Source organism: Lepisma saccharinum, chromosome 14 (genome assembly GCF_977018435.1).
Source record: "Lepisma saccharinum chromosome 14, izLepSacc3.1, whole genome shotgun sequence".
NCBI lineage: Eukaryota > Metazoa > Arthropoda > Insecta > Zygentoma > Lepismatidae > Lepisma > Lepisma saccharinum.
In genome coordinates this window covers 20,147,370-20,173,346 of record NC_139242.1, presented here as the reverse complement: position 1 = coordinate 20,173,346, position 25,977 = coordinate 20,147,370, and the positions used below count along the sequence as shown (strand labels likewise).

Below are 25,977 nucleotides of genomic sequence, written 5' to 3'. Positions count from 1 at the left end.
TGGATTTAAATCTGGAGTTGCATTCTGTAGAAGGTGGAAGACAATTTGGCGGCGTTGGTTCTCGGGTTTTCCTCTGTCGATCTTCGACGATGCTCTGGTTTTGTAGGTACCTGTTAGAGGTGGTCTGAGCCATTGAAAGGAAGGAGAAAGAGAAAATAAGGATAGGAATGTAGTAGATATTGGACATACACCAATCGACATGTACTCAGCCAAATGTAGGGCGGCTTTAGATGTTCACTGTCTGCCTGCTGGACAGGGTGTCTAATCCATTGGCTAAGTGCAAGTCGGTGGTGATGTGCCTTAACAGACACTGTCAAAGTGATGTGATGGGATATCGATACAAGATTGTTTAGCCAGCGCTTTGGAAGAAGAAGGAATAGGGGGTGGTGTAGTTGATGGTCTGATATGTCTATTTTGTGCTATTCTTACAGGAATTATTTGTTCTTCATTTCTGACATTTATACTGCGAGCTTGAGGGGTAGGTTTTTGTCGACTGGTTGTTTGTTGTGCAAGAGAATGACAACAAAAACAGGATTTAATTTTACGAACAAAACTTGTCGTAAATAAAAAAAAGAAGATAGTCCCTACAAGTATTAAAGATATCGCTGTCGCTGTATGTGACGCAGTTTCGAAGGGCAGTGCATTATTTTTATTATGATTATTATTGCAATGAAACACAAGAATTATCAATCTTTATGAAAATTAATTCATTTACTGATCTCACTCATATTTATTATGAGGAATTCGTTATATATATGGAATTACCAGAATTCCAGAAATTGTGTACTGAGGGATATCAGATACGCTCAAGTGCGCACTATACTTAAATGGCTATCTATGAAGATAAAACCTGTCCCTAGCCTCATTAAACTTAAGTGAATTATTATTATTGCGAGCGTAAATTCATACATACTGTATATAAATATAAATTGTGCACTATTTCATTTAAATTATAACAGGAGTGTATACTCTGCAATATACGTATGTATATTGTTGTAGAGAATTTACACTAAATATCTTAATGCTCGTTATTCTCGTAATGTTCTAGTTTCTATATTATATAGGTTTCTTGCATAATCGTGTTTTACTGTAATCTTCGAATGCAGATGATGTGAGTTTTGGAGAAACTGCTTACATGCGAAACTTCTGTCACTTCTGCTAGTTGCTTGTTGTTAGTTTGATGTCACTTTCACGATGACATCACGCTACTTCGTTCCTTGACCGCTGTAATAGGAGATGTATGTGTTTTGTTGATATCGCTCTCTTCCAAGTCGAGGAGGCGAGTCTTGCAATCTTCATGAAAATAAACCAGTTTATTCAACGAATGACAGTTTGGCGTGGTTATCACGAAATTATATTTTTGAAGAGGACAGTTCCTGTATATTTTGATAAGATTTAACAAAATAAATGCATTTAGGTTTTAATTAAACATGGATGCTTCGATTGGACTGCTTGTTTTGAACCCAAAGATATTTTAACTAAATAGAATCTATTTGAATCTAAGTCATGCATGGGCATACTCAATTTCAAACACAAAATGCACACACTCTATGTTAACAATAATAGCATATGTATTACTTACTGAAAATTCTCATTTATACTGTAATTCAATCCGACGATCCTTTAATCTGAACACCTCAATCACGTCGTCGTAGAATCGGGGGTTTCTGGTCAATGTCTTTTGCAGCTCCTTTTTAATGGATATAAGTCCCAATTCAGATTTCCTTGCCTGAGTCTGTGTGCTGCGTTGAAACGTATGAATCCTCTTCAGTGCAGAGAACGACCTTTCCACCGACGAGCTTGAAGCAGGAATAGAGGCCTCCCCGATGGCGCAGTGGTAGCGTCGTCGCCTTGTAATCAAGGGGTCCCGGGTTCGATACCCGGTGGAGGCACAAGTGGTTCGGATCCCACTTTAAACTGTAGGTCCAGTCCCGATTAGCCTTACTGTGCATAAAGTGGACTTAAAACAACATATCAATCAATCAATTGAAGCAGGAATAGTGAGGAACAATTCTGTTAGTTTGTACACTTGTTCAACAGCTTTATTCAAATGGGTAGTACGCAAGTACTCATGAAGTTCAAACACACTGTTTACTCGATATTCGGCTTCAGAATAAATTACCTGTAGCTCAACTTTCAACTGGTAGCAATTGAAAAATTTCGCATACAGCTTAGTTAAGGACACAAACTCTTCTTCTGGAAAGGTTTCTACGTAATCGGGAAATTTATCAAAATCCAACAAAGCCAGAAACTTTAACTCCTCCATGCTTCCAAATCTCTCGGTCGTTTTTACCATCAGTGTGTCCAATATTTCATAAAATAACACACGAAACGATGTTTTAGCATCAAACTCGAGCCTCGGTCTCTTGACCTTCGATTTGATTTGATTTGAATTAAAAATTTTGGGAGCGTCAGCACTTAGGCTATTTTGCTCCCGTCACATTATATGGGGGCCAGCCCCTTAGCATTACAAAGAACAACTCTAACGTTGCATAACTAAAAATCTTAAAATGTTAAAAGCTGAAGCTGCAAACGGGCAATCAGCACACACAAGGACAAAAGACAGGACAACACACACAAAATTATACTGGCCATAGTGCCAGTCGCCAGAGCCTCGTTAGTCTTTAGTCCAGGGTGCACTACGTGGAAGTGAGGTTGACTTTTGGGCGCCTACATGGAAGGTACCCCTTACACCCCTCTTGACCTTCGAATTGCACTGTTTGTGTTCATTTGTTTTTGACCAAATGACCTCAAACTGTTCACGCAGTGCTTGCAAATCGGTTTTGAATTGCTCAAACTTTTTAGACAAAATCCAATGTCAGAAATTTTCTTTTGCAAGATATTAAAAAGCACTTCGGCCTTAGGAAACACTGAAGAAAAAATACTGAGGAGAAAACAAAATTCAAACTCTTGGATAGTGTGATAAAATCCCCTAGTAGCCATTCTTGATTCCACGTCCCACTCTTCATCATCTTCCATCATATTCTTCAATAGTTCCTCCAGCTCATCTTTAAGAGGGAGGTGGAGTTTGGCGAAGGTCGCCGTGAAAAGTGCTTAAATTTAACATGGGCTTTTTTGCATTTTGTTGAATATAACGTTTTAGGACAAAAATTTGCCGGAAAACACGCAGTAGATGTGAACTTAGTTTATGAAACTTTGAGTACATGACACATTTATGCAATTTCAGTTCGATAAATGTGCACAAATTCCATTATTTTTTTTCAATTTCCCATAAGGAAATACGTAAATAAGCACAGAATGGTTATAGGATTTGTGGGTAGCACCAACGAAAATGGCCATTATGATGCATACTAACGTAATGCTCAATCCTTCTATGACTAAGCTAGGGAGGGCTTTTCTTTCAAAAGTCACTTGCACAGCCCAAAATGATTGTTTAAAAATGTCATGTATTATCGACGGCGAAAGATACGGCCGCTTCAGCCGAATTTCATTCATGATAGTTCGCCACTTGGCCACTAGATGTCTCTGTTCGAAAATTGCCCCAGGGTGACGGGAGGGCTAGTTCGCGCGGGTGTTTTAATTCTCTGCACAGCTGGGTTCCGTACCCTTGTCAGAAGGTCCCGTAGCTGTCACAGCTTGATTTATTGCCTCTTTCCCAGGCAAGAAACCAAGAAAGCAGGAAGGCCATGAGTTTGTGTATGTTTGAGTGTAGAGAAGCAGAGCATATTTACCGTGAATTGCAACCAGTGACACAGTAACTTTATCTCGACCCCTACCGCGAAGGACGTATTTAGGGGGTCCAGGTGTCCCAACCTCCCCCCGAAGGACTTTCCAAGTACAAAAATTAAATAATGAAAATAATGAGACTATAAAATAACTTCAATTAAGTAATGAAAATAAGGTTGTTGTTTAATCGCAAATTGTTTATTTCCGCAAGAATATTGGAAAGCAATACGATTTTGAATGACAGTACCAAAGAAGATTTATGCAAGAATTATTACTACTTATAATAATATGCAAACAAAATATTACCAGGAATTTTACTTTCGTCAACTGGATCTAACATCATTTTTTCATACTCAATAAATATTATATTCTTTATCTATTTGACATTAATTTCCTTGCCAGGGCAGTTTCTATTTATTTACAAATTTTGCCGACCTTAACTACACGTAAGCTAGATAATGAATACGTGATGTTATTCTGCACTGTTGTTATACCGCCTTCTTACCTATTCATGTAATAAAAATATATTAATTAATTTAATATAATTATACTTATTTTAATTTAACATTATTAATATTATTATTTTGAGACATTACGTTAGGACGCCCCTCCGAAATTTATATCTAGATACGTGCCTCGTGTTCGATTTGAATAAAATGTAGAAAAGGCGGGGAGGGTGGTAGCGCTTCCTCTTTTTACATTTCGATAGTTTTACCTCACATGTAGTACTTTGTGCAGATAGGAAATACGTGTACACAAACACACACACAATTGATGATTCGCAAAGGGACTTCGTTAAATTCCCATGATTGTTCCGCTCACAAATCACATCCTCTCCAAATTACAATAGCCTACTATTGTTGTTGCTTACATATGTGTGTGTGTGTGTGTGGTTCCTAGAACTTCACTACTTCCAATCATAAACTTGATGTGACTCTTACAAAATATTTGTTTTTGGAGTGGAAAGATCATGAAAAGGTCTACTGTTTCTTTGCAAATCTTCAATTAATGTAAAATTTAGTATAAAAACATAATTTTGGCTGACTTGCTAACTTGAGATTTAAAGAAATTATTAATTTGAATTCTTCATTAACAATAACAAAAGCGACATAAAATGTAGAAGGACAAGATTCTTGGCTTGGTTGAGAATTACATTAGACATGTACAGGTTAGGATAGGGGAGGGAGAATTCCCTGTCTTCTTCCTCTTCAGCGCGAACCCTGCCTCCTACATTCTACATGTCCATTCAAAATGTCTTCTTAGTTTCGGATATATTTTTCCTCCCCTATAGCGTAATGGTAAAGATGAACCTCATAATGTCAAAAGATCCCGAGTTTGGTACCTGGGGCTCCAGCTACGGGACGCGCGCAGGTTCGAGTCTCCTGGGAGAAGCGTAACAACTTTTCTCCTGATATTTCGGCCAGTCAAACTCGCGGCTCGCGGGCCGCATGTAGGCCCCAGCATACGTTAAAGCGGCCCGCCTTGGCCCCACTTAACACTTCATGCTTGAAATTATCTATACATTTGTAGTTATCCCGTTTTCTCTTTTCTCGTGATACAAGACCAGACTCATCCAAACTTCAACACATTGACCAATTTTCCCTACACAGGTATACATTCCATTATAGAGTAGGTGTTGTGTCAACTAAGCAAGGTGATTGATAGGTTACTTCTGAAGTACGAAAATATCTTGCCAGCTGGGGGAGGGCAGCGTGCATACTTTCTGTCGCCTATGAGTCTGTTTCTTGATTTTCAAGGATTTACCTGGAAGAAAAGCCAGTTTCTGTAAAAGTTTCAGAGAACCATATCGCTGCCCAAACTTCGTGGGAGTAAGAAAAGGATTATAGAAGAGGAATGTAGATTTTTCAAGTGAAATGCTTACTTTTGTTGTGAAGTGAATACTGAAAAGCGTAGAACTTTTGTACCCTGATAAAATAAATCCATTCAGAAGTATTTCTTTATCACGAAATAAATTTGCCATAATCTGTGGCGGAGTGGTTAGCACAACCCGTTGCGACACCAGAGGTTGCGGGTTCGAATCCTGGCCTGAGCATGGATTTTCTTTGTATGTGTCCCTTCAGGTTTCAAGACTTCAGAGGGTGCGAAGGGCAATAATCTTGTTCTGCTCTGCTCCCTTTTCTTTTGATGATGCGTGTGCAAGTCCTGACTTCGAATGGAACTTATTTAATTGCAGTGCAACTCGTATAGGTGGGCTATCCTTGATTTTTCTTATATCTCCCATAGCAGGATCCTCGAATAAGCTATTTTGCTGTAGAAATTTTATTAATTTTCGTTGCACTTGCCTTGGTGAAAAGTTGTTTTCCATAATGAAGATTAATGAAACAGCCGAATGATCAAGAATGACTGACAAAACATTTGTTGTCTGCATTAAGAGTTTCATGCTAACAAAAAACTTATTGCACACTTTTGAGAAGCTTGTTAAAAAAAACAGTGAAATCTGTGCGAAACGAAACTATAATTGCAAACAAACAGTTACAATTGTAACCAATTTATACTCGAAAGTAACATGTAAAATACTATAACCATGAAAAAATATGGGGGGAGGTCTATATAATTTACATATCGATGCTGCAATAATAATCACTGGAATCCCCCCTCCCTTCGGCCCCTTTGGGTCGAACCACTTAGTTCTGGATTTTAAGGTGTTGGGGTTCTACGGTAGATGTGTGGCCCGGGTAGTTTTGACATTATCGTTATGCGGCCCTACTCACGAATTGAGTTTGACATTGCTGGTCTAGAGGAGATATATGTTTGTGTGTGTGTGTGTGTGTGTCATAGAACATCACTACTTCCAAACAAACTTGATGTGGCTCTTACAGAAACATCTGTTTTTGGAGTGGAATGATTACGAAAAGGTTTACACTGGCCTCCCCGATGGTGCAGTGGTAGGGTCGCCGCCTTGTAATCAAGGGGTTCAAGGTTCGATACCCGGTGGAGGCACATAGTGGTTCGGATTCAACTTTAAACTGTAGGTCCAGTCCCTCTTAGCCTTACTGTGCATAAAGTGGACTTAAAACACTAAATCAATCAACCAACAAAAAGGTTTACTGTTTCTTTGCAAATCTTCAATTAATGTAAAATTTAGTATAAAAACATAATTTTTGCTGACTTTCTAACTTGACAAATTATTACTTCGAATTCTTCATAACACGTATAGTGCTGACCTTGAAGATCATACTATCATTAGTTGGACTGAAATTTCACTTGGGAAGCAATCAATTAACATTGGGAAAAATCACAATAGGAGAAAGCAACTAATGTGATGCAGGAACTGGTCATATGTTTCCACAGGGGATTCCCATCACCACTGAGAGTTTGTCCCCACCCTAGGCCGATTAGCCGGCCCCGTGGCGGAGTATTTATCTCATTTCGCTACGACACCAGTGGTTCCGGGTTCGAATCCGGTCTGGGCATATGTGTCTTTCGTGAGCGTCTCTTCATAAATTACATCATATCATCATTAGCCAAGAGTGGCAGAAAGGCGAAGTAAAATAAACAAAATCAATCAATATTGGCCGATTAAAGCTGCTGTGAACTCCAACGATGAGAACTGTGCAAAGGGACTTAATTCAGATCATAACAAAGAAAACTACTTCATCAAAGTGTATGTTCAATATTATACTATTGTTTCCTGACATCTTTGTTACTACTGTACATTTTGTTACATTGTTTTGTCCGTCTTTCTCCTTTTTAGTTTTTCCATATGTTATTACGCATGTCCACGTTTCCCCTTTTAAAATTCCAGGTAGTTTCGCCCCTGCCCATCTCTAATAGGGACTCGATTCGTTAATAGTTGAAATAATAATTGTTACTAATTCTTGCCTTATTATTATCATTATTATTATATATCGATTTTGTATAAAAGAACACCCCCTTAAAAAAATACTTTCTTTCAACTGATATCCTCTACCTCCTTCTTTCCTTCTTTACTCTCAATTGATAATTCTAACCTCAACAAGAAAATTCAACATAATTATAGTAGCCACTGTAATCAACCAAATTTATTCAATCAAAACTTCAGACATGAAGGTTCTGTCTCGGGAGCCTGCCACTCTTCTCGTTCCATGCAAGAGTCAGGCAGCAAGCAGTGAAATGCGAATTGCTTTGCCAGTGGAGAAATTTTAGCCTCCGAAACCAGAATGAAAAGAAACAGGTGGGTGTCCTTTTCCTGGAAACCTCACTGCGGGAGTCACGCGGAGGGGAGGGGTGGTGAAGGGAGGAAGGTTCTCTTCCTAGTCCTCTGATATGTCGCTAGGTGTCTCTGTATCGCATCGGGCCAGGAAACTACTTTCATGCCAACCTCCAGGCCACTCTTAACAGAAGAAATTACATGTACGAGCCTCGTGCTGTAAATCCACCTTGTGGGTGAAACTGTGGGAAACCGCCTATTAACAATTTTTTCAAGAGCATTCATTCTTTTTGTTGATTTCGAAAAAAATGAAGAAAAGCCAGAACATGTCTGAAAAAAAATCTTGCACTCTTTAATACTGTCTGTTGCCTGTTGTAAAACTAGGTTGAATTTATGGGCGTAACAGTGAACAAATATCGCCTGTTGGAATTTTTCCCTAACTCTCCGTTGTAAACCATTGTGTGCTCCTGCCATAACACTTGCCCCATCATATGTTTGACAAACTAATTTATCACTGCACTCGAATTCAATCAAATAACTAAAGAAGTGTTCTGCTAAGCTGCTGGCAGTACGATCACTGCTTACGTCATCAAATCGCAGAAACCTCTCTTGAACCTCACCGCCTGAAGAAACGAATCTAAATACAGTTGAAAGTTGGGATTTGTGAGAGATGTCTGTCGTCTCGTCCATTATTACGGCAATGTAATTGGATTCTTTAATTTCCTTTTTTATTTCACTGGTCATCACTTGAGCCACTGACTGTATGAGGTCATTTTGAATCTGTGGAGAAGTACCGGAAAATACAGTAGCTGTACGCAAATGATGAGCTAATATTTCATCAGTTTTTGCCATGAAATTCAATAGCTCTAAGTAGTTTCCTCTATTCTGTGACTGACTCGATTCATCATGTCCTCTAAATGCTTGTTCCTGCCTCCCCAGAAAACAAACGATATCGATAAGGCGATGCATAATGTAGCGATTGTTTGTCACTTTTTCATTATGTTGTTTCACGGATTGTTTGAAAGCTTCACTCAGGGAAGTTTCTATTCTCGTTTGGCCAAATTTAATAATACTTGACAATGCATAAATATGAAATTTCGATTCAACGTGCCGCTTTTTCAATAAAGAAAAATTGCAGATATCCGTAACACCAAAATTACTCCACACATTCTTTTCCTTTGAAAATAAAAGGCACGGGAAACAATATAACTTTTTCGTTCCTGCGCAACCACAAAGCCATTTGTTCCGATCGTACCACATTGTTTGAAATGTGTACATACCTTTTCCTTTTCTCTCCTTTTTCAAATCTTTCAGTTCTGGTGTCGGCCTACCTCTGTTGAGGATGTCTTGTTTACACGCGAATGTCAAAGACGAAAAGGGTTGTTTTAAAAGAGATTCAACTACGCACTCACACTTGTTCATATCAACCACACACTCATTTTCACTCACTCTTGAACTTGTGCAATTATTTTCCATGTTGCACAAAATACTGTAATGGCTGGCTAATAGAAACACTGAATCCTCTCTCTCTCGCGTGCGCGTCTGCTCGTAATGCGTCTTACAAGTGCTGAGAATCGGGGGCGCCCACCATGGGCGAGCCCAAATCATTTCTTCCATTCTCCCGCATGTAAGTCCTCTGAAGAAGCCTTACAGAGAAACAACTCGAATCAAAACAAGTCCTCAATTGTTTCGTTAAAAGTTCTACTTGCAGTTGATATTGCTATATGTGTTCAAGCGATAAATACGGGAATGAAATAAGTTTTCTTCAATAATTTCAACTTGTAAGGTGGACTTACAAGCCTTACGTGGGCACTACGCCGCTGGTCTAGGCGTTCCTTGTTAGAGTGCTGCAACGAATTTGGATCTATTCCTAGCAATGAATCCATCGCATTCTTTGGTTCGTAACCGTACATAAGGTAATGTGGAGAATATCTTGTTCCTGTGTGTACTTCTGAATTTATCGCAAACGTTATGGCCGAGAGATACAGATACCACTGTGCACATTTTTTCATTACATACGGTCTCAGTCTTTGCTTTAGTTTCTGAATATGTCTTTCGGTGAGTCCAAGTGTTTCGTGGAAATCTGTGTTTGCGAATCTGAGTCTGACGTTCAATATTTGACTCAATTGTTCCATGATTTTTGAAGTGTGCGCTGGTGCACGATCAAGCGTGATGTTGTCTGGCACACCAAACCGTAAAATGATCTGTTCCATTAATGCATTGGCAATCGTTTCGGCGTCAACTGAAGGTATAGATGTCGTTACCATGTACCTGGTCGCTTGATCAACGCAGATGAGAACGTAGTCCGTGGTTGGCTGTGGTCTGCAGTGGACCGCACGTGTCGATGACCCACTTCCTGGCTGTGGTGGCGATCGGTTCGAACGTCTGAAGGGTGAGCTTCTTTGGTCCGAAATCTCTCTTCGACATCTGGCATTCGAGGAAACTTTTTGATTTCACGTACACCCATCGTTTTAATCCTGGGAAGTAAAATCTTTTCCTGAAATTTTCATACGTGGAAGATGGTGAAGCGTGAGCTGCATTGTATTCACTGCAATGAATCTTCTCGAAAATTTCATCTTTTAATTTGTGTGGAATGCACAAGAGAAGTTCCTCTGTCTTGTTGTATCGATGACGTCTGTACAGTTTGTTGTCTTTGATGACGTAATACTGTGCTGCTCGTACTACTCCTGGATCTTGCATCGGATCGTTGTTGATGACTTTAATGATAGGGCCGAATAATGGATCGTCTTCTTGATGTTGTCGAATGCTGAAGTTTTCGTCCTCTAGGTGGAAAATTAGTTCAGGGTTGTCTTCACTGTCGGCAGGAGCTTTCTCTGCTGGATAGCGGCTTAAAGTGTCTACAAGGGTATTTTCTGATGACTTGACATGTTTCACATCGAAGGAAAACTGCTGTAGTTCCAGTGCTCTCCGTGACAGCGGACCTGTCAAATTTGATGCTTGTCGTAAATATGATATGGAGTGATTATCAGTTATTAAAGTAAAATGACTGTTTAGAAAATAATATCTAAACGCTTTTACTCCATAGACCACTGTGAGAAATTCTAGTTCAAATATTGATTTTCTTCTCTGTGTTGGTTAATCATCGGCTCGCGAAGGCAACTGGGTGGCGTGAGCTTCCGTCTTCCGAATCTTGCCAAATGCTGGCTGCGAGGCCAACTGTAGACGCATCGGTGATGAGGTAGGTCTTCTTGTTTTGAGAATACGGTTTGAGAACGGGAGAACTCAGAATTTTATCCTTTAGTTCATCGAACTCTTTCTGGTGCTGCTCTGTCCACGTGAACGGAACGTTCTTTTTCAAAAGTTTATATATGTTATCCGCTAAAAATGAGAATCCGGACACATATTTCCTAATGTAAGAACAAAGCGCTAAGAAGCTCTTCACGTGTTTCTTATTGCTAGGTGTTGGAAAATTCTTGATTGAATTAATGATTTTGTCGGAAATTTTCATCCCTTTCGCAGAAAGATGTCCCAAAACGATGGTTTCTGAAAATGCGAACTTACATTTCTTTATTCCAACTGTCATGTTTGCTTTCCTAATCCTATCAAATATTTGTTGAATTAGGGAGAAATTCTCTTCAAAAGTGGAAGTTGCTATGCACAAATCATCTAAATAGGTGGCTACTTGATTGTCGGGAAGACCACTAAATACTATGTCCATTAGTCTATTCATAAAACTACTGGATGTCTTCATACCCATAGGTAAACATTGATAACGGAATGAACCACAACCTGGAATTGCGAAGCTGGTAACTGGACGTGATTCTTCTGATATTGTAATTTGAAAATAAGCTTGAGCCATGTCCAGTGTAGTGTAAAAAAATTTACCCGCAAGACGTGCTAAAATGTCATTGCAATCTGGAGTGGGATATGAAACATTGTATATCACTTTATTAATTTCTGAAAAGTCTGAAACTAGTCTGTAGGTTCCATTTGGTTTCTTAACTAAGAATATGCGATGACGAAATGGTGAGTTTTCACAAGGTTCAATGATCTGTTGTTCTTGAAGTCTTGTTATTTCATTTTTAATTTTTTCCCTTAAATTTATGGGTATGGGAATTTGCCTAGCAAATGGAGGAACACATTCAGCAACATCTATGTGTGCTTCCATTGCGTTTGTTTTAGAAAAGCACTCAGGATTCCAATACATGATATCTGCATAATTGTAAATTAAATTTTGAATTTTGAGCTTTTGGTCCTCTGTTAGTTCTGGATTTATATCAATTTGTTTAACGTCATAAAATTTCCTATGTTTAGTGAGTCGTTTTAAGGTTTCTTGGTCTAAATTTTCGTCACCTTGCTCGAATGAATGATATACTTTATGACCACTATTTGCATTCGCATTGACGTTAGTGTCATAAATTTCAGAAATTATTTGGTTACTTCCTGCTGAACCAAGTGGAGTGTTTTTCTGTATTACTAACGGATGATTTTTTGTGTTTGTTAGCAAAATGTGGGGTTCTTCTTCATTAACTAATGCATAAGGTGCTAAAACATCTAATGAGTCCAACAATTCTTTATTCGGTTCAAATGTGTTATATTTAGTCCCAATCTGGATGTTTTCTAGCCGTAGTTTTACATAAGTTGAGGATTTCGGTTTTAATGTTATTTTATGTTTTGCTACAAATGTTGAACTTTGATTTAAATCTAACATTTGAAATATTTGATCAGGAATGGTGTGTACTTTGCTTTCGTCACTGGAAAATTGCCATTTTGGTGAATACCCTAATCTCTGCAATGAGATCGTATTATCTCCTACCGATATGTTTGCTTTATGTAGATTTAAAAAATCTGTGCCCAAAATTGCATACTGGAATTTTGTATTAGCTATTCTGAACGGGTGACAGTAAAATGTCCCACCGAATCGTATGAAGGCAATTTGTCTGACAGTTATGGAATTTCCACTTATTCCTGCTATGGTTGAATTTATGTTTATTCTTTTTGCATTTGTTGGAACCAAGTTGCCATTTATTATACTACAATTTGCACTTATGTCTACAAGTACTTTACAAGGTTTCCTATTTACTGTTGCTTCTAGAAAACTAAGATTATTCTGTTTAATTATGGGAACTGTATGCGAACTTTTCCCCTGACGACCGTTCCCACGTTCATAGGGTTTCAATAGTTTAAAGAGGCATTAGGTGATTGTTGTTCCGATGAACCTGTCTGATTGTAATAGACTTGTTGATTATAATGCTGGGCTGTATGTTGTTCACGTTGAGGGCAACAGTTTTCACAGGGTTGCCATCTCTGAGCTTGTTGAGGGTGTTGTCTCTGGAATGGCCTATAACCTCCTCTACGGTAATTTGAACGTCCCCTGTTCCCACGTTGGTAACCATTGTTTGAATTATTTGATCTAAAAAATTGTCACTTCTTTGGGAATGTGAACTATTCCTACCGTTATATCTTTGGCGTGCAGGAAATCTATTATTAGTTCTAGTAGGCTGTGATTTATTTCTGAACGTTTGTGCACTATTCTGAAAATGATTAATTTGGAGTTCATTCATTTTAATTTCCAAATATTTTAATTGATCTTGTGTTACAAAGTTTTTTCCAGTTTGCAGTTGACTGTTTATTTCCTGTTGATTATTTGAGCTAGTTTGAGGTTCTTTTATGGGAGGTTGGGTTACTATGTTTTGCAATCCTATCTGATTTGTTGATGAAACTAGACCTTGAGTATATTTAAGCGCCGCTAATTCCCTAGCTTCTCTGTACGCTTGCTCTTGAAAAAGGTTTGTTTTCTTTGTATGTTGTTGATGAACCGTAGAAATTCATTCACCGAATTAAAATTCTTGTCGGAAGCTACTTGAAGGTACTGCGTACGTAGTCCCCTCACAATGTAATAAATTACATGCTCTACTGATGCTTGGGGAAGATATTTCTGAATCAAGGCATGTTTATGCAAGATGTAAGCTTGCGGGGTTTCCTGAATTTGTTGGACTTGTTCCTTCAAGAAATCTTCAACCAGGAGAGGTTGACCAATGTCCCTAAAAGTGTTGGTAATTTCTGTTTTTAGCGTTTGATACTCCTTATTTGCATAATCTGGTTGAGATTTTATTCCCGTTATTAAATCTAAAGCGATTCCAGTGAGGAATAAAGGCAAGAAATATTTTCTTTTTGCAGGGGTCCAAGTTAATGCATCCGTCATATTTTCAAAAGTTGTGAAAAATTGATCAACTTCTAAGGGTTTTGCCCCTGAAAACTTTTCAGGTTGAATAAAATTTGGTATGTTCAATGCAAACATTATTGAAAACTATTGAATAGTGCTGCAGCTCGCGGTTCACACCGTTCGGCAGGGACGGTAATGTGGCAGTATAGCATGACGAAGTGGTTGCTTCTTTTATGCAGTGCATGTTCATTGGCTAGCTAGTAACTAATGTTGCCAGCTGTAATAATGAAGCACTATTTCTGTCACGGAAGGAGAAAGGCAGGTAAAGTGACGGTGAATTTTGTTGAATTGGAAGCACCATATTTTTATTTTATACTAAGTATTTGACCGGTTTGACGTTGTGTGCGTGTATTGCGTGTGTGTATGTAAAAGTGTGTGTTTGTTAATGAACGTTAAATTCCAGTTCTGTCAAAGCTGAAATCAGAAACCTTGCATAGCCAAGCTCGGAAAATTCTAAGCAACGTGCACGAGTTCATGAAGGAGGAAGCCAGTCAAGGTGTTAGCATCCCAATAAAGAAATTTGGCAAGATAGCAGCGGCTGCGACATTTTATTGTCAATATTTTTCCATATTTCTAACTATAATACATACTTACTTTTACATATTTAAGGAAATATACTTAATTTTACATATTTCAACAGGTTTATTTCACAAATTGTTCATATTTGCTCCGGCACGTGTTGTTGTAGAAATTGCTTAGAGGAGGCTGTCATTTTTGCTGCTTAATGCGATGCATATTGTTTTCTGTGTTAAAATTACCATGCTTTGATGGGTGACAAGTTCATAGCAAAAGAAAAAGCCGCACAGCTTATCGTCTAGTGGCAGTATATGTTCTTGTACATATATGTATTTCTTCGAATTCCAGGCGCATCTTTTTCTTGGGGCTTTGATCTTGAAAATTTGGGTGAACCATGGATTCGATGGCGTATTGATCAGAGAATGTGTGTATAAACAGAGGTAGACATCGCGCAAGCGAACTTTACGTCACAGCTGTGCACAGGTCTCGATGCCTGCCAAGTTTTTCTCTTTACCTGGGTCCTAAGAAGACATGCGAGACTCGATGTAATTCTTGCAGGTAGACGCGAGCACTACTGTCAGTGTTGCCAACGGCCATTATATTTCACTGTGCATGGAAATATTAGAATTTCTGCTAGGTACAGGTGCGTTGAGGTTGTATAACCATTAACGTACATAGCCTACCCGATTTTAATGTGTTAATAATAGAGCACCTCAAAACAAACTTTACATGAAATTGTTTAAAGACCAGCTTCCACTGAAGGTAATTTTATTTAGACAATTTTGATGTATATTTAAATGACTGTTTCAAGGAGTGTTTATGTGGATTGACGCCCACTCTATAGAGATGAATTATACAGTCCGGCCTTTGTGCCAGTTGTTAGAAACATTAAAATGCTTTTCACTTTTAAGAATCACAACATTATTTCGAATTTTGCAAATCCTAGATTCCATGTCATGTTGCGTACATATTTGTAACAGTTTGGACACTGTAAGCCTAGGAATTCTAACAATATATTAACTTTGCTATCGGTGATGTGTATGTATGTGTCTTGTGTTGTAGTTGTGCTGTCTAGTATGTTTGTGTAGTAGTTGTGCTGTTTAGTATGTTTGTTTTGTCTTGCGCAGTAGTTGTCCTGTCTAATTTGTTTGTGTTTGTCTTGTGTAGTAGTTGTGGTGTGTAGTTTGTTTATGTTCATAATGTGTAGTAGTTCCTCCATTCATATTGGGGGTTAGGCGTAGAGCTGACAACTCTGCACTGTAAAAAAATGTCAAGAAACAGCAATATAAAGCCATGGATGTTCCCAAGGTAAAATATTCCGGAGGTAAAATAGTCCCCCGTTCGGATCTCCGGGTGGGGACTACTTTGGGAGGTCCCTGGACTAAGGATAAGATCTACGTTAGGAATAAGGATATTAAATTAGGCACCTGGAATGTTCTGAGCCTTTACCGGCCTGGGGCATTTCAGTGTACAGTTAATGAGATAGTTAAGTATAAATGAGATGTAGTAGCTGTCCAGGAAGTTAGGTGGCCACGAGAAGGGAATTGTAAAACTAAAAATTATACTTTTTTCTATGGTGGTACTGAAAATCATAATTTTGGAACAGGCTTTTTCATAAATAATAGAATTATCTCGGCTCTTAAAACAGTAGAATTTATTAATGATAGGATATCATATGCAGTTTTACAGGGTAGGTGGTGTAAAATTATTTTAATAAACATACATGCACCAACGGAAGATAAAGATGATAATACTAAAGATGATTTTTATACAGAGTTAGAACAGGTCTTTGATAAATTTTCTCAGTATGATATGAAAATTCTGTTAGGTGACTGTAATGCACAGATTGGCAAAGAAGAGACATTTAAACCCACGATTGGTAAAGAAAGTCTTCATGAATTAAGTAATGATAATGGTATAAGATTGATTACTTTTGCAACCTCAAAGAATTTAATTGTGAAAAGTACCACTTTTAAACATAAAGATATCCATAAATATACCGGGTCTTCTCCAGATGGTAAAACTCATAATCAGATAGATCATATTCTCATTGATAAGACAAGGCATACTAGTATAACTGACGTTCGTACACATAGAGGTGCTGACTGTGCCAGTGACCATTATTTAGTAATTGCTAAATTAAGAGAAAGACTCTCAGTGATAAATCATAAGCAACAAAATCTAAAAGTTCTAAAATTTGATACAGGAAAGTTTACTGATGAAAGAATTAAGAAAGATTACCAAATTAAACTGTCAAATAGATTTGATGTTTTGCAGGATTTAAATGATGATGAAAATAATTATAAATGAAACAGACGTAAATAAGAATTGGGAGCACATACGTAATGCAATAGAATCAGCAGCTAAAGAAAGTATAGGATACCATAAACCGAGAAAAAGTAAGCCATGGTTTGATAATGAATGTCATAATCTAATAGAAATAAGAAATCAGGCTAGACTTAGGTGGTTAAATAACTCTGATGATACAAATTATACAATTATAATAGAATAAAGCGAGAAGTTAACTGCATGTTTAGAAGTAAAAAAAGAGATTACTTGAAAAGCAAAATTAACGAAATTGAAACAAACAGCAAAAATAAAAATATCAGAGATTTATATAAAGGTGTAAATGAGTTTAGAAAGGGGTGGCAACCTAAAGTAAACTTGATAAAAGATAAAGACGGTGATTTTCTAGCTGACCCAAGCGATATTCTAAATAGATGGAAGAACTACTTTAATGACCTTTTAAATGTTCATGTAGGAGATAAATCAGAAGTAAATGAAGTACACACAGCAGAACCCTTAGTTCCAGAACCTAACTTGACTGAAGTTAAAGATGCTATTAAAAGGCTAAAGAATAACAAAGCACCTGGCATTGATTTAATACCAGCTGAGTTAATTAAATATGGTGGAAATTCATTAATATGTCAAATTCATAAATTAATTTGTTTAATATGGAATAAAGAACAAATCCCTCAACAGTGGAAAGAATCCATAATTGTTCCTGTGTTGAAAAAAGGTGATGAAATGAACTGCAATAATTACCGTGGAATTTCTCTACTCTCAACAGCATATAAAATATTATCAAACATTCTTTTAACAAGACTAACCCCATATGCTAATGAAATTATAGGTGATTATCAATGTGGATTTAAACGTAACAGATCAACTACAGATCAGATTTTTCACATCAGACAGGCACTTGAAAAAAAGTGGGAATATAATCAAAATGTCCATCAGCTATTCATTGATTTCAAAAAAGCATATGATTCGGTCAAAAGAGATAAATTATATAATATATTAGTAGAGTTTGGAATACCTAAGAAGCTTGTTAGTATGATAAAAATATGCACCAGTGAAACAGAAAGTAAAATTCGTGTGGGTATTAATATGTCTGACAAATTTACAATTCATGATGGGTTAAAACAAGGAGATGCATTATCTCCATTGCTCTTTAATTTTGCCTTAGAATATGCTGTTAGGAAGGTAAAAGAAACTAAAGAAGGACTAAAATTAAATGGTGTGTCTCAGTAGTTAGCATACGCAGATGATGTAGACTTACTGGGGGATGATGTGAATACAATTAAGAATAATGCTAAAATATTTTTCAAAACTGCTAAAGAGAGAGGTTTGGAAGTTAACAAAGAGAAAAACTAAATATATGCTTACAGGCCGAAACCAAGTGTTAGGTAATAATCAAAATCTAATTATTGATAACAACTCGTTTGAACCAGTTTCCAAATTCAAATACTTAGGAGTAATATTAACAAATGAAAATTATATTAAAAGGAAATAAAAAGTAGGTTTAATTCAGGAAATGCATGTTACTTCTCTCTTTATAAACTTTTGTCTTCTCGTTTAATATCTAAGAAACTAAAAGTTAAAATATACAAAACAGTAATTTTGCCTGTAGTATTATATGGATGTGAAACTTGGTCCCTTACATTGAAAGAGGAACATAAATTGAGAGTATTTGAAAATAAGATCCTTAGGAAAATCTTTGGACCTAAAAGGGATGAGGAGACAGGTGAGTGGAGAAGGTTACACAATTTAGAACTACATAATTTGTATTCATGTCCAGATATTATTAGAATGATTAAATCAAGAAGACTTAGGTGGGCAGGCCATGTGGCACGAATGGGAGAGGAAAGAGGAGTTTACAGGATTCTTGTTGGGAAACCTGATGGTAAGAGACCTGTAGGAAGGCCACGACGAAGATGGAGGGACAACGTTGAGATGGACCTAAGGGAAATCGGTAGGGATGGAAAAGAGTATATAGAACTTGCTCAAGATAGGGAAAGATGGAAGGCCTGTGTTGCTGCAGCCATGAACCTTCGGGTTTAAGAAGGCTAGGGAGTTAGTTAGTTATGTTCAATGCCATGACTTCAGTATTCTTGACAACGGTGGAAGGAATAATGGCAACACAGTCCGTGGAATGTACAGTGTTGGTGGAAAATTGCTGTATGTATCGCGACCTTGCCCTGGTGACGGGACGAGACGGTGAAATCGGAACCGTTTGTTCCGCCAGCTGTTGAATCCTCGTTAAAGATAAGTCGAATTCGTGTTCATTTTTCCTTAGCATTCCTAACCCGCGTTTTGAAGCACATATTTCCTATAAGGAACTCGCACCTACAACTAAAAGTTACAAAAGAGGCCGGTGCCTCCTCCCTTGTCTTAATTATTTTATTACCGGGGTGTAAGTAAGAAAAGGTACTAGCGAGAGGTTTTGTAACAAGGCTCAGACCATTCTATGTTCGGAGAGACGCCTCCGTCCTCCAGGTACATACCTGCGCTGTCTTCCTCGATGTTGACTCACTAAAACCAAATCCAATACTGAACCCGAAATTCCCTTCCGATCTTCTCAGATCGGTTCGGTTGCTTCGCTATACAAATTCCAATACCTGTCGATTCATATCCGTCTGTCAGGCTGGTACCTTTTCACGGACGAGGCAAGTAATGGAATTTGTAAGGTCTGCATTCCAAACCGACGAGAACATCCTGTCTCCGTAATGTTTCGTTTCAAATACACCTTCTAATTTTTACCTACAAGTCAACAATATTAATAATTATTATATTATTAATGTTTAATAATAGTTTATAATAAATGCGTTAATGTTATATATTAATTATAACAGTGGGCTAAAAATGTTTATTATATTTTTGTTGCTACCGTGTTTAATAAATAGAAATAAGATCAGCATGTCTATTAATAATACTGTTAATTGAAAGATTATTATTGATATAACAACATGTATTCATTGTCTGGTTTTTAAGTCAAGTTAAAATCAGTAACATTTGTATAAAAAACAAAAACAGCTCTTCTAGCAAAGAAATGAATGCTAAAAAATGTTTGAAATAGATTATTTATTGAATTCCAAAAATGTTGTTACGTCCAGGTGGTGAAAATGAAATTCCCTAACCATTACATTTCTGAGTATTCTTTGGCGTATATTAGCTGTAAAAGTTAATAACTGTTTTCTGGGGAAAATACGTTTTGAACAAGGGATACGAAAGAAAATCAAGGGGTGCGCAACTTCGCACCCCCCCCCTGCTTAAAACCCAACTCAAACAAACTTATAAGGACAAAACATATGGCAACGCATAGCCCTACAAAGGGTTATACAACTGTGTATGTCCAGACGCCAGAGTCTCGATGACCTGCAGAAATGCCGTTTACCAGAGTGTATTACGTGAATATGAGGTTGGCACTTTCGAAGGTCCCCCCTCGCCCAAAAGAAACATGTTTCTCTACATGTCCTCTCTGAATACTGCAACGTTCCGCTGCATGGTCACAAATTCAACACAAAAATTCCCATGTGGACTAAATGAAGCATTTTTCTTTTGTAGAGGACGGTAAAGAAAGCGAACGGAACGACCAGGTGGGTACCCATCCTACCCCCCCCCCCCCCCCTGGTGCCGTCACTCGTCGAGCTTCAAATATCCTTGAAATCGTCATGAATAAAAAGTAGCTTCGTTGAATACGTATTTCCTGTGCCTTGCAATATTCTTAAATCACAAGGTAACTAAACAATGTATCTTGCGTAACGAAAACAGCTGTTTCCTCGACCTCTCAAACCCTGAGAAAGAAAGGGCAGGAAATTTTAACCCCTCTTGTTCTTCACTCAGTGTTGCCAATTCCTTTAGAAATAAAGAAACATAGTCTTAGTTTCGCACGGACATTTATGTTCAGTCAGTTTCTTAATTTCACTATTATTACCTTGAATTTACTCTTTACATCATATCATTGACCTACTTATTTTTAATCAGCAAATAATTAGTTCGATACCCTTACACGCGGTGGCTCAGTCGGTAACGCGTCTAACTACCATGCTAAAGGTCCCGGGTTCGATCCCCGGCCGGTTCAAATCCGGGAACTTTTCTAACGGTGGAAGCGGCCCCGGCGCCCACCCAGCGTCGAATAACATGGGTACCTGGGGGAAACCCTGGGGGATAAAGGCGGTCAGGGGCGTGATGCTGATCACATCACCCCCACTCACGACCGGATCAAGAAAGTGTGGGGCGTTACCCCCACACCCCCTATACGCCTTCATGGTGTGGTGCTATGCACAGGGGAACACTTTACCTTTACCTTTTTACCCTTACACTCGGTTCGATTTCGATACCCTGTGGAGCCACATTGCACAGTGGTACGGGTTCCATTGTCCCATTCACGATATTAAAATAAGCTAACACAATAAGTTCTTGCGATTAACCTATACTGACAACAGGGTGCGAAATCATTGAAGACTGGTGGGGGGAAAGAAGATCTTAATCTACACCCCCATATATATATATATATATATATATATATATATATATATATATATATATATATGTATATATATATACATATAATACACACACATATATACATACATAAATTATTATGATATGGATATTTTTTAATGTTATTAAATCTAAAAGTCAATTAATTATTAAATATTTAAAAAAACATTATTATTAAATACACATAAAGTAAATAATTAGTTACTTTTATATATTCCAGATATGTGTAAAGTAGCAAAATAATTCCTTTACTTACTGGTTAAAGATGTCAATAAATTACGAAATAGTTTTGTTATGTACAAGCTTTTGTTTAGTTTTTGTATTACGTAGTACAAAACTATTATAATTTATAATTATGTTTGACTTGCATTCTTCTTTTATTGCACGCGTATTGTTATTGATGTAGACAGAGTAATAATCTCTTGAAAAAGAGAGAAAGCATTCTGTACTCACTATTTTGTGTTTTTTTCGATATTATCCTTAGTAAAGTACATAAGAAGTAAATACTAATTGCTTATATATTGTTGTTACAAGAAAAACTCTCCCCCCGGGATATTTTTGGTGGGGGGATTTTTGAGATCAAGATTGCTGGTGGGGGGAAATCCCCCTGTCCCCCCTCAGGATTTCGCACCCTGCTGACAAATCAGTGGCGGGTTTACGTAATTATTGTGGGTCTCCCATAATATATATCTTCAGTAAAAATGAGGGATCCACAATAATTATGTAAACTTTACATATCTTGGGGTAGAGTGGAAGCTTTTCTTAATGTCAACGCAGGATCACTATTTAGTTTCTTACGTTAATTGATATTTAATTTATGGTCTTCGGCCGTCTCTATAGGGGTAACCCCCCTACGCCTCCAAATTGCTACATGTGCAAAATAGACACGTACCACAACACGCATATTGAAAGACAGGGACTTGTTATCTGGTCAACATCTGCACACTTTCCAGCACTGGATGTCACAGCTTCCCTTGAACTGTGGACGAAGAGTAGTTATCACAGCGCGCTATGTGACCAGGGGTACCGGATTCAACTCCAGTCCTGGTCGTGTGCGTTCTTTGTGTCCATCCCTTCTTCAATTTCATCATATCATCACTTATCCTCATCGTCGCGATTAGTCAAAAGTAGCGACGTTAAATTGTATTTAATTTGATTTGGTTGACTTCGCTTTTCTGCCACTTTTGGCTAATCGCGAAGATGAGAATGAGTGGCAATACGATTAAATTGATGAAAGCACACTCACAAAGGCAGAGATTCGAACCCGGGATCCTCTGGCGTCGTAGCGCGCTGTGCCAACAGGTTCGCCAAAAATGAAACCAAATGAAAGGAAAATAATGCTGCACCTGGCAACACTGTTGGCAAGCCACCTCCTCACGGAATCGCCTGCGTTATTCTTGGAGAGTCTAATTCGCGAATAGTTCACACGCGATGTTTGTACGCACTCTTCTTTCGCCGTCGACATAGTGCATGGTAACGAGGCGCTGCCATGCACTGGAGCAAATATGAATTCATATAACTGCTGGGATAAATCGCCTGTCAAAACTAGGCTGCTTCCTTGAGTACTACAAGTGTTTGTGCTGTTCGTGGCCGTGAATCTTGCTCACGTTTTCAAGCAGTTCTTTATTTACAGGTAAGTTTGACGTATGCATGCTCCTGTTGAATATTTTGTAATGTAGACAATTGCTTAGCTTTCACATCAAATATCAAGGCTTCGGATTACAGAACAATGGCATACCAAAGCTGAACTGAATATTTTTAAGGGTAACTCGAAACACAGCCGTGTAATAACAGAAATAGCATTAATAATAAATATTGAAACTAGTAACTTTTCTGCCTTTAGTTTCCTAGCAGTTTAACAGTCCTCACGATGCTGGGTCAACACACAAATTCTGAAGCTCACACCGGTCAAAGTTCAAGTTTGTTTAAATTCCGCTTTATTCGCGGATGGGCTAATCGGGAAGTCCTACAGTTTAAAGTGAGATCCGAATCACTTTGTGCCTCCACGGCTCCCACCGGGAATCGAACCCGAGACCGCTCGCCTCAAAGGGGAGAGAACGAACCGTTTCTCTTTGTGGTGGCTCAATTATGATAAATAGTAATACAATTTCAAGAACATCAAAATTGATATAGAAACATATCAAACATCGTTCTGTAAGGGGTGACATTCTCTACAGGCACTGAAAAGTCAATTTCTCTTACACGTAGAACTGCAGTTACAGGCTAACGAGGCTCTGGCGACCAGACTCATAGCCAGTATAATTCTCTGTGGTGCTTGTATGCATTCTGTCCATGAGTGTTTGTGATTATCCCTTCATCCATTTAATCTTCGTACCATTATCATCCTCATCTTCGCGATTAGCCAAAAGCGGCAGAATAGCGAAGTAAAACCATTCATCCCATCCCATCTTCTCACCATTCATTACTAGCGTGTCGATTAAGCAAAAGTGACAGAAAAGCAACGCTAAATGAAAGTCAGGGGGAGAAAACCAGGCAAGACAATTTTCTGTCGCAAGCGAGGTACTGGTGTCATTTTCTGTCATATTCATCCTGTGCTGGAATTTTCAATATGCTTTCTTTCGTTTCAAACATCTTAAAAATCCATTCGTCAAATCACATGCTATTACTTTTTCATTTACATGTTTAGTAAAGTTTTGCAATTAAAGTTTCATTTTATGAAGTTTGACTAAAGTTTTCCTGGTTTTTCCCTCGACCCTTCAATTAAACTAAATCGATCAATCTTTGTTCTTTCAGTTAAGTATTTTTTTTTTAAAAAAAGTGGCATTTTTAGTGAAACTAATAATTAGTCTAATTGAAAATAAAAGTTAAACAAGTATGCCCTAAATAAACTTAAAATTTCTTTTCTGTGAACACCATAGACATATTCATTTTTTCATCTCTATTTCTATATTTTTTTTAATCCACTGCACTCACAATTTTGTAATAAACATTTGTTATTTTAAAAAGTTATTTAAAGAGTTGTCAAGAGCCACTTCAAAGAAAACTTTAATTTTAAGCTCTGTGGAGAAGGTCTAACCCTAAAACCGGGGCAGTCCAGGAGTTGGTCAGTAGAAGCGTGGTGTACAGGGCCAGTTTCAGTTCTAGAACAATTGGTTTCGAGACTAGGGGCGCACGAATTTTTGGCGGCAAAATTGCCCTATCTTATATTGGTCTGTGCACTTCCTTTCGCTTACTTTATTTTCGTTTCAAGCTATTTTTGTGAATCCTTGTAGCAGTTGAATATCGTTGTTATTTCATTTGAATTAATAGTGTCAAGGACAACAATATCAATTGCTCAGGCCTTATCCTGGAAAGAATTAATTATGGCGTCCAAGACTTTATCGCTGTGTATCTTTACCGGAAAGGAGTTCTTGAAAAAGTGACATTTCATAAAACTAGACCCTTCTGGTTTCTGTTCAATAAACATTTTCTGGATTTCGGTCTTCGTTAACAATTTTTAGTTACATATCGTGCTATTGAAAACATTCTCAATTTCTTTATCTTGTTTGTATTTTCAAGACCATAAAAGTGAATTTTGGGAGGGATTGACATTAGGAGACTGAGATAATGTTGTCGCTTGTTTCATATGAGTTGCATAAAACCTGTCCAAGTACGATATATTCTCTTAAGAAGAACGGCTGTTCAGTTCAAATCTCCCTAATTTCAATTAATCGTAGAAAAGAAAGTATGAATGATAGCAATGAAATCTCATAAATTTTATTTTCCACACACAAATACACACTAATACAACTCGTAGTACATTCTGGACTGCAGTCTAACGAGGCTCTGGCGACTGGCCCCATGGCCAGTATAATTTTGTTTGTGTTGTCCTGTGTTTTGTCCTTATTTGTGCTGAGTGCCTCAGCTTTTGACGAAAGTCAGAATATTTTATGATTTTAGTTCTGCAACGTTAGAGTTGTTATGTGTAACGATAAGGGGCTGGACCCCGTATAATGTGACGGGTGCAAAATAGCATTAGTGCTGACGCACACAAATTTTTAAATTCAAATTCAAAACTAATACACCTCAACATGTGCCCCATTGGTAGCACGAACAATATCCAGTCTGTATTCAACTTCTTGCCATGTTCTCTCCAACATGTCCCCTGTTACTGTTGAAATCGTATCACGTATGCGCAGTGGCGTCTCGTCCGTTGGGGCTTCCGGGGCTTAGCCCCTAAAGAAAAACGGACGTATTGACGTAATTATCAATCACCATAACGCATAACTATCACACAGTCTTTTAAAAGGCGATTTTTACCCACGTAAATTCATCGTCTCCTGCAATGGATACGACAGCGCTCCTAGCGGCATTGATGTCAATTATCGTTTTCCGGGGCACGTCGCAAAGGAAGGCGTGGCCTACACCCACCTACGCTACAGTGAAGGTCACATGCTAGCAGAGAGAGGAGGGGAGAGTGCAATGGATTTGAGTGCTGATTCGGGGCTAGCTCCGTTGCGTCGCGTTCGATCTCACGTGTTGTTCTGTAGTGTTGTGGTGGCTTTCATTCGCTATGATTGAGTGAGATGAAGGACATAGGCTGTCAATTACAAGACACAATGAATTTGTCCGGAATAATAGGCATATATTAAATAAAATTATCGATTGCTTAAAATTCTGTGGTTGACATGAACTTGCTCTACGAGGACAT

The 25,977-nt window shown here is 38.0% G+C and overlaps 1 protein-coding gene across 1 annotated transcript in view; it reads left to right on the top strand.

Annotated features, from left to right (window-relative positions):
- The first annotated feature begins 22,736 nt into the window (after positions 1-22,736).
- The window catches only part of LOC145998443 (trehalose transporter 1-like protein), a 74,761-nt gene continuing 71,520 nt past the window's right edge, over positions 22,737-25,977 (top strand). The window contains exon 1 of the mRNA XM_083134855.1: positions 22,737-22,959. The gene's annotated coding sequence lies outside the window, so the exon portion shown is untranslated. The remainder of the gene's footprint in view (positions 22,960-25,977) is intronic.